The 10403-nt window shown below is 41.2% G+C and overlaps 1 protein-coding gene and 1 long non-coding RNA gene across 10 annotated transcripts in view; both read left to right on the top strand.

Moving 5' to 3' along the window:
• cdc42bpab (CDC42 binding protein kinase alpha (DMPK-like) b) overlaps nt 1–10403 on the top strand; it is a 95160-nt gene that overhangs the window by 16614 nt on the left and 68143 nt on the right. The gene's annotated exons all lie outside the window — the stretch shown is intronic.
• Nucleotides 1–10403, top strand: part of LOC116706196 (uncharacterized) — a 15638-nt gene that overhangs the window by 3225 nt on the left and 2010 nt on the right. The window lies entirely within an intron of this gene.

Raw genomic sequence — 10403 nt, 5'->3', positions numbered from 1 at the left:
TCACTCACTCACTTACTCACTCACTTTGTATTTTGTATTTTTGTGTTTGTGTATGCTTTTATTGTGATATGGATCTCCCTGGGTCTGAAATAAAGTTTATACTCACACACTGTAAAATTGACTCATATTTTAATATCAGTAATGCTGAAGCTAGGGTTAAATATGTTTTGATTCAGATTTCTCTCCAAAACACTTAATTTACTGATATTATCAGTATTGTTGATATGATTACTTTCCATATGCTCTACGTGCTTTAGCACCTATAGCTCAATGCCTAGCCTTAATTGCTTTGTTCCCATGTGTTTTCAAAATGCCTTATTTTTTTGCAAATCTGGAGTTACTTTATTTCAGACCTAGGGGAGTCTGAAGTTAGTCCTCCTCTGCTAAGGAAATACCATAAATGAGGCATTTTCATTAGTTATTAAAATGATATTCCCAAGGTCTGCAAATAGCTTAGCTGAGAAACTTATTAGCTTGACTTGACTTGTAGCTCCCACCACATGAAAAAGAAGTGCAATAATACATGCAATATGGCTTTTCTCTGTTAATATTGTTGCACAGTTAAATGTATATTTGGAAGATTACAGTATTAGGTTGTAAAACACAGCTAAGTCCCGCCCTCCGCAGTTACTGCTGCTCTGGGATTGGGTCCTACACGAACACACTATTTTCTGCCAAAGTAACGTGGATGGCCCACCCTGAATGAAGCTGTCAGTTACACTGGTGTACTGCTCTTTAGGCTCACTGATTCATCCAGCAATAAAAGAGAATAGTGGAGGTTGTGGAGGTGATATGGGCCGCATGCTAAAGTCACAGGTACAGGACAGTACAGTTGCCGGAGGTGCTTGGTGTTACTCTGCATCATGCTGCCCGTCACACCACTGTGGAAGCAAACAAAGAGCAGGCTGCGGTTTATCAGCCTGACGGTTAGTGCGATCATCTAGATGTCCCACGTCCTCGTCAACACAGGCCTGTCCCACTGTAGCCTCCCACGCTGACTCAATCTGCTTATCAGTGAGGTCATTAGTCTCGTACCGGTTATCTAGGTGTCCGCTTGCTACTGCACCGTTGTGTTTGTTCTCGCAGCTTACCCCGTTGGGCCTGAGCTCATGGATAAGTCCTAAATGGATAAGGCTTGAGTTTTCTCTGCCTGGTTGATTCTAGGTAAAGTGAAATAAATCCAAATGTATGGCTGTAGTGCCGTGCCAATTTATGAATGGATAGCAATAGTCGTGTTTGTTCTGAAAGTTCTGCTTTTAGAAGATTATTAGTCAATTTTACTACCAGTACTTGTGTAGGGAAGAGGACAAATTGTAGAAGACAGAGCATCTTCTGTACTTCTGTTTGTGGATAATTTCCCTAGGATAACAACATGGAGAAGACCCAGGCCCTGATCTGATCTCTGCCTGTCTATCAGTTACGCAAGGTAGCCCTACCATAATATCCTCGCTTTGAAATATAATGCGTTTTTTTTGTTGCAGTCACATGTGTACCTTCCTCCTCCTCTAAAGGGGGGGCCCGTCCTAACACGTCCAGCTGTAGCCAGATGCATATTTTCAGTATGTTTTCTGTTACAAGTCCCAGCATTGACACCTTTCTTCTGGAGGTTGTAATTAGTAGCCAATCTAGTCTTTTTTTTGCAGTGATGGGGGGGACTGGTTGTGGCCTAGAAAGTGTCTGTGGTGCACGGCTGCAGCATGTAGGGAATATATATATATATATATATATATATATATATATATATATATATCACTTAAGTCCCATCCTTTTAATCTGGAAGCAGAAATGGTAATTTAGGGGTTTTCTCCCTCTTTCAGTGTTGGTTAACTTCACAGCCTGCCCATTTTTCCTTTGTAACAGAAGAGACCACGACCTGCATTAAAAAAGTGTTGCATTTTTTAAATTCTTTTTAGGTTCTTTTACATGCCGATGACCAGATACGATTTTTCTGTTTTTCAACCAGACACTTAATACTGGGTTTAGTTTGATTTCATCCCTGTGTGTGTGTGTGTAGACACATCAAACAGGAAGAGCTTGGTTAATGCAATGACCTGTAAACAAAAACCATTAGGTGTTTTTATTTCAATATTACTGAAACAGAAATACCATAGAAAATGGTATCTTTTGCACACAAACGGCAGTACCCATTGGCACTGAAACACTGGTTACGTTGTTGCCAAGTCCGTTAGGATCTTTTCACTAAAATGCTGTTGACTGAGATGTTAGCTTCAGTTTCTAGGTCAGTGCCACCCCACTGGATTTGGTAGTTTCAATAACACTCTATGGGCGCTCTGTGAATAAAACAATAATGTTAAGGCAGCACATTTCTTTCAGTCTGTGCAAGTGTTTTGAAGCAAACATGTGATTGGGGAATGAAGCAAGCTACAACTTTAAAATGGACCTTTCTAAGAATCCACAGTATTTCCTTAAAACGGCAAACACATTAGGAGCTAAGCTAGCATGTTTTTTCAGCTTAGTATGCTTCACTCACTGGGCTACCTGTTTGTCTTCTTTACATTTTGGTCCCGTCATTCATTCCAAGGTTGGGATTTGTCACACATAATTGGTGGGTAATTGGAATGTATCACACTGGGCAAATATATTTAAATATTTATTGTCTAACGGCACAATCCCATTTACTATCTTTTTTGTTGTTGTTATTTTTATTTTATTTTCTATATTTCCCTACTCATTTAAGCATTCGCCTTGGAAACGTGTTGTCTTGGCCAGGTGTTCGGTCCATCATGGACCCCTTCATGTTAGCCATAGCTTCAGGTCTTGACCACACCTAGTTGGGCAGGTTTCCAGAGAATAAAGGGGTCTTTGGTTACCTCCATTATGACACATATGGCCACAGGGAGCCTGTAGCTTAACACATCTTAATGTTGAATAGAAAAGACCTGGGTCATCTGTAAAGTACTCTGGTTGGTCTCTCCAGTGACAACTGTGTGTGGGGGGGGGAACGTATGCTGTGTATGAGCGACTCAGACTTGATACCTTTTGTATGCAACATCTATAATAGGCAGCGTAGTTTTACTGTCATGGGCATCTCAGTGTTTTCTGAAATATCCTTCTTTCCGATCATTTTTTCTTTCCTCTCACAACTCCTCTTTGCTCCTCCTCCTTCCTCTTTGCACTTCCCTGCTTGTCTTCCCATCATCCTCTTCTTGTTTTCCTACCTCTTGTTTTATTTTCTCACCCCCTCGGTTTGCCTTTATTCCTCCTTGTCTCTTCTTGTTGTAGTCCCATCTCTCTCCTCCTTTACCTTTCCCCATCTCCTTTACTTGAGACCCAACAGTCCCTTTCAATCCATGCCAGATGCATCTTAGTTTCCTTATTATTGTTATCCACTTCATTATTGCTTTAAAGGTCTAAACAAATGGCTAGTGCATGCATTCATTCATTTGTGTGGATCCATTTATAGTATGGGTGGTCCCAATGGGAATCAAATCCTTAAATGGTGCAATGTCAGTGCTGGGCTGTACCAGTCGAGCCACAGAGGGCCGTAGCATAACAACCCCCCTCATTTTCCGCAAGGACCGACACCCAGAGGGGGGGAGGGGGGGGGATTCAGAGAAAGGATGAGCCCAGAAAAGGCAGTAGGGAACTTGTGCTGTAATATCTGTCAGGATGTTGTGACATGTTGGTGTTGGAACACCACTTGCAGTAAAGTCTTACTTTTGTTTAAGTGGTCTGTGACTTTAATTTAACTGAAAATTTATAAGGTGCTGCTGGAAGTTGATGTGGTGCCACAGTACTGTTACATTTTTGTATGAGCACTGTGCCAACTCAGAATTTTCTACACACTCGGTATTGGAAAATATTGTCTGGGGTTGCTGAACATTCCCACAGCACATGCCCAGTAGTCCTAGCTGTGGCTCTTGTAATCATACTGTAGCGTTTTTTCCTTTCGGACTGATGTTGGAGTTCTAGCCTGTGAAGGCACTCCGAGGCTGCCATAAAGTCATTTGTTCTTGCAATGGAGCAGTAAGTGTTTCTGCTGGCAGTAAAAGCAGAAGATTCATACAGCTGTCAGTGTCTGTTTCTTTGTCGGGCCACCTGCAGAGCCTGCAACTCCTTCCAGAAGTGAAGAGGGAGTCAGGGCAAACATCACATATTATAAATTTAAAGGTCCCACATTGTAAAAAGTGACATTTCCATGTCTTTTGGGAAAATAAAGCAGGTCAAGGTGCTGTATAAATACTGTGGAAGTATCCAAAATACTCAATCCACAGAGAAATACACACAGCCCGTATTTAGAAACGATGCCTTTAAACGAGGCATCAGGACTTCCAAAGGTTGTGATGTCAGTACTGTACTATATATAGGTAGAAAGTGCAGTTACAGTAGGGCTGTTACAGTCTTTCCCTGGCTGCAATGGCGGTGCAGAGACTCTGAGGGTGAATAAAGTGAGAAAAATGTTGTTGTTTTTTAACATTAAATGATTAAATGACAACGCCTACCAAGAGCCTGGGTCTGTCCCAGGTTTTATTCCTAAAAGGGAGTTTTTCCTCACCACTGTCGCACTGTTGCTTGCTCTGCAGGTAACTACTAGAACGGTTGGGTCCTTGTAAATTATAGAGTGGTCTAGACCTACTCTATCTGTAAAGTGTCTTGAGATAACTTGCCATGAATTGATACTACAAATAAAATGGAATTGAAAAAGAGCATGATACGGGACTTTTAACTGGAAATTAAAATCTGGAAAAAAAATAGTCTCAATATGTTTAGTACTACTAAATGGATCATTTTTGGAATTTTTTTTTTAATTTGTCATCTCACTTCATTAGCAGGTATTTATCTAGGTTGACGTTGTCATTCAGTTTTACAGTGTGCCACTTTTCAAACAGCACTTTTTGGGCACCGGACTGGCTCACAAGAAAGCATATGGCTACCCATCTGCAGCGATGCCAACAAAAAATCCTTAAGGTGCCTTGCCTTATATTTAATATGCCCTTTGCAAAGTACGAATGATACGTAATTGTAGGGAGTGCTCCTATAACACCATTACAATAGCATAATTAATGTCCAACAGCATGATTTCAAAAGAATTACATATAGATTACACAAGCAGTTTTTTTTATAAAAGATTATTTTTGGGCTTTCCTGCCAGAGAGAGGGGAAGAAATGCAAGAAATCATCACAGGTCGGAGTCCAACCCTGGACCTCTGCGTCGAGACATAAACCTCTCAGGACATGTGCGCTTGCTCTACCACTGACCCAACCTGGCCACATGCAAATTCATCTAAAATGTAACAAAGAGTAACATTGCTCAGTACTTATTTATAAATTCTGCCCATCCTCAGTTGATTGACCTCTTGAAAAACATTGAAAACGTAAGTTAGTTTTGAGCATAACATGTGGTCTAGGCCTATGAGTTTTATTTTCCTAAACACAACCTTCTGGCTAAACAGGAGATGTAGCTCACTCCACACACGCATCTGTGAAAATAAATACTGTTCCGTGTCCTAGTATGGCAAATACTGATGGTGATTTTTCAAAATTCAATTGTTAAATATCAAACGTTTCCCTAGAATATAATACTTTGTGAATCAGTCAGCTTAACATCTGTTATATAATCAGGATGATCTGTGTGACTTGATTGGTGCGGCACTATCCTTTTTCTTGACATCCTACTGTTCTTATCACAGCCATCGTTCTGTTACTATCAATACCCAGCAGAGGAACAATGCAGCACCTGGTGCTTCTACCACCTACAGTGTGGCAGACAGTAAGGAAACCCAGCCAGGCTGGGTAACATGGCCTGGCAGGCTCCTTTTCATATTCTCTCTTTATCTGCAGATGGTATCGCGAGGCTGTGTTGACACAGAATTGTGTAAATCAACTTGTTTGCGATGTGGGGTAACAGGTCCATGTGCGGGCTTGGAGAATTCTTTGAAGTACTGGGAACACTTCCTGTATAGACAGCAGAAACTGATGTAGCCCAGCCTCTGCGCGGCAGTTTTTCTCACGTCGTTGGCCCGGGTGCCTGCTCACTGCAGCAGACTTTGCACTGTAACACACACACACACTAGATCTGACCTATTGTTTTGCCGAGCCCTGCCTCCCTCCTTTTCTTTGGTGTTTGTGGTTTCTTAATATTTCGGGAACATCCTGTTTGTGTGTTTAATGCCATGGGGCACAGATTTAGTTTAAGGCTTCTGACCACTCCTGCCCTCTTATTAGTGTGACAGGACAAGAAAGACTGACTGAAACAGAAGAGGATAAGAACAAGAAACACCCAGGGAGAGGGAGAGAGAGAAGGGGGCTGATGCAAGTGGTCAAATTGGAGACCTCCGAAGGAAGAGTGGAAATGTAGGAAAAGAGATGAAGGGATGGAAAGAGAGAGAAATGAGTAGGGATTGCAGGGAAAGGAAAACGGCGCAATGAGGGGAACTTGAGGTTGGCTGTGGTCGAGTGGAGGGGGCGGGGAGGGTTGGTGCAGACGGACAGCATTGGGAATTCTGGTGTTGCTGGTGTTCAGCCTAGCATTAAATGCAATTTAATGCTCCAAGGCATGTTTACGTGCTATGTAAGTGATTCCCTGTTTGCCCTCCACGGATTTCCGGTGCTTATCAATGATTTACTGGCGAGCCCACCTCTCTCATAGCTGACATGTATCATACATGGCAAAATCTGTGTTGGGGCGCTGTCAGTGCCCCCTGGCACCGCCTGCGGATATCAACCAGCTGTGCATGTGTCATGCGAGAGAGCGAGGCACGGGAAAACCTTTTTGTTGGGGTTGTTTGGGCCTCCCTACACACATCTGCCAGGGGAACCTCAGGCTGTGTGACATAAAGGGACCTGGTTCCATTTCCATCTGTAATTTAGGTAATTTACTGGATGTTATCAAGCTACTTGCAATTGAATTGCTAAAAGCAAAGGCTGTGTTTTTGAAGTGCTCCTGGCACCGATGCCCTTTCCCTTTTAAGGACTTAAGTTACGAGAATCACAGCTTTAATATTTCCTTTGATGACCTCGGTGTGCTTTTTATTCAGCTGCATCTATCTGACCTTTGTTTGAACAGGAAGCACTTTTGTAATGAAGCAGGTGTTATTTCTAGGAGACCAAAGCCTTGTATTTAAAAAATAAAAATAAAAAATAGGGCATGATGGTTCCAGAACAGTTTGCTACTATTTCTAAGCTAACTAATACTTCATTATCTCATGTGGCTGCTAAGTAATAAGCATTTAAGTGGATGAATTGAATGTTTTAAAAAAAAAAAATACAAAAAAATGTATTGGTCACAACCAAAGGTTAGTGTCAGAAGCTTCAGCTCATATCAGACCCCCCCCTTCTCATAATTTAAAAATTAACAAACACATTGTCAAAGAATTTTTTTTTTCAAGGCAAGTAGGATAAAATAAATTCTACAAAAAAACTAAAGAACATATACTCTTACTCCGATAACTTTCTACATACATTTCTACTAAATACAGTGTCTTTGCATAAGCATACATGCCTACATACATACATGCCTACATAATTACATACATGCCTACATACATACATACGTGCCTACATACATACATACATACATACATACATACATACGTGCCTACATACATACATGCCTACATACATACATACATGCATACGTGCCTACATACATACATGCCTACATACATACATACATGCATACGTGCCTACATACATACATACGTGCCTACATACATACATACGTGCCTACATACATACATACGTGCCTGCATACATACATACATGCATACATGCCTACATACATACATACATACATACGTGCCTACATACATACATACATACATACATACATACGTGCCTACATACATACATGCATACATACATACATACATACATACATACACATACCCATTAAGGGTCAGTACTTATATACAGTACATTGCCACCCTAATTTGAATAAAATCCTAAATAATGATGAAAACCTTAATGATATGCATCATCACTAATATCATCATTCTCACACAACAATACTACTCAATTTCTCTACTTATCTAGTGTCATGTCTTTGAACCCTTTTTGATAAACCCTGAACCTACTGCACTTTGTGTCAGGAATCATGGGCTGATTGTTGTTGCAGAACTTGCTGTAGGAGTTAAATGATACAGGAGCCGGTGGGCCCAGCTTGAGTTGGCTTCTTGGTATCTGCTGACAAAGTGTTCAAGAAATGTCACGTACAGTACGTAGCCATTTTAAATCAGAAGATAAAGTAACAGACAGCCTGCCTGGCAGCGTCATATAGGAAAAGCCTGTGTCCATGTGATTTCACAGGAAACTGCAAGCTGGTGCATTTATTTGACTTTTTATAAGAAGTAAGGGGAAACATGTTTTGTGATCGTGAAATGCCAATTCAATTCAATTTTATTTATAGTATCAATTCATAACAAGAGTTATCTCAAGACACTTTACAGATAGAGTAGGTCTAGACCACACTCCAGAATTTACAAAGACCCAACAGTTCTAGTAGTTTCCTCCAGAGCAAGCAACAGTGCGACAGTGGCGAGGAAAAACTTCCTTTTAGGCAGAAACCTCGGACAGACCCAGGCTCTTGGTAGGCGGCGTCTGACGGGCCGGTTGGGGTTAGTGGAAATAACAATAATAAATGCCAGAATTCTTAGAGGCAGTGACTTTGCATTTTCAGCTGTTTTCAACGCTTGCTACACTAAACCATGAAAACATCAGGCCCATAGTCATTACTGGCCATTTATGACCATTGCACATAGGCCAGAATTATTCAGAATCATTTACTTCATTTTATGATGCGGAGCATTTCCTTATCAAAAGGTTTACTCAGTCTAGGAAAACTCTGAGCCTGCTTATGAGGTGTTCTCCCCCTTCCTGCGGTCCTGCCTTGGTCCGATGGAAGGAAAGGCAACCCGGGGTTTCTTGATGTCATTTCCTCAAAAGCCTCTCTCCATCTCTCCCTTTCCCCTGTCTCTCTCAAAGCGGCATTTTTCCGTCATTACCTCACTGTGGTTGTAAATAATCCTCGTTATGGCTTCCAGATGTCCCTCCGTCCCTCTCTGGAATTGGGGATGGGGTTTGAGTGCGGTGCGGCTGGATGGGTCGGACACTTATTGTAACTGGCTCGGCTGCTGTATGGGCCCGAGTATGTGCTCCCATTCTCTCTGTCATCCCCAACCCCACTTTCTCCACTTTCACCAGCTGATTTTGATTGCCCCCCCCCCATACTTGCATCTCTATTTTCTCATGAGGGAGTCAGCAGCTGGCCAAACTGCGTAACATCAGACAGAGTTATCAGAAATACCACAAAAAAATCACTGGAACCCTTTTCATGTTTTTTTTCCTTTCAGTTTCCACAAAGTGATGTATCTTCTTTCTAGTCGATCGCATCACATCAATTTCAGGTGGAATTTCACATGGAACATAAGATGGGCCAAATTGATTTATTTAAATATCTCACATACATATTTAATCAACATTTAGGTAAACCTAAGTATGGAATTAGTCTTGTATTGGTAGATATCCCAAAGTCAGAGGACTCAGAGCGGGATCTGGGCTGAAGAACAATCTGGATCAGGATAGCCAGAGAAATTAGGAGTTTTGTGTCATTTCAATGGCTGCTTTTGGGGATGACATTTCACAAACATATCTAGGCTATAGCTGCTGCATAAAAACCAGAGGGGTCCCTTATTATTTATTGATTTATTTATTTCTCGTCTCATTTTTTCCTTTCACTGTCGACTGAACTGGCATCAACTATTGTAAATATGCACAAATTAGTGTGACACACATGACACACTAATTTGTGCATGTAGCTGTAAGCCACACACAAACCGTTCTTTAACATACAGTATAACACATACACACAGGCACTGAACATGTTCTGTGCTTCGTTTGCTGAGTAATTCTGAAATTAGATCTCCAATTTCTCCAACAAATAAATATTTAACAGCCCCGTAACCTATATAAAACATTTACTGTATGAGGACACTCATCTCATCTGTGACTTGGGGAAAGTATTCGACAGACTGTGTACGTCAGGTGTCGACATATGTTTGTTTTTCTGCAATATTGACCTAAAAAGTGGGTGTGCCGTTTTGCAGTTAAGAACACAGAACATGACTCACAAATCCACAACAGTGCCTTAACAGACAGCATTCTTGAGATGTATGGCAATACTTCAAATAGTTTCGTTATTATTTTCACTATTCTGAAAATTAAATGGAACATCAGGGGGTAAAGTAACACGGTAAGTAAGGCCTGTGAAGAAAAGATATGTCACCGATAAGTTTACATAAGATACTTTTATTACAAAAAATAATGTAGGCTCCACCCAGTACTGAGTCACACACAGAAACCGTGCCTATATAACAGGCTTTGTAATACTTGCTACTCGTGAGACACACACACACACACACACACACACACACACACACACACAC

Source organism: Etheostoma spectabile, chromosome 18 (assembly GCF_008692095.1).
Source record: "Etheostoma spectabile isolate EspeVRDwgs_2016 chromosome 18, UIUC_Espe_1.0, whole genome shotgun sequence".
NCBI classification, from domain to species: Eukaryota; Metazoa; Chordata; class Actinopteri; order Perciformes; family Percidae; genus Etheostoma; species Etheostoma spectabile.
The sequence above is the reverse complement of the archived record's forward strand: the minus strand, read 5'-3'. Positions and strand labels throughout refer to the sequence as shown.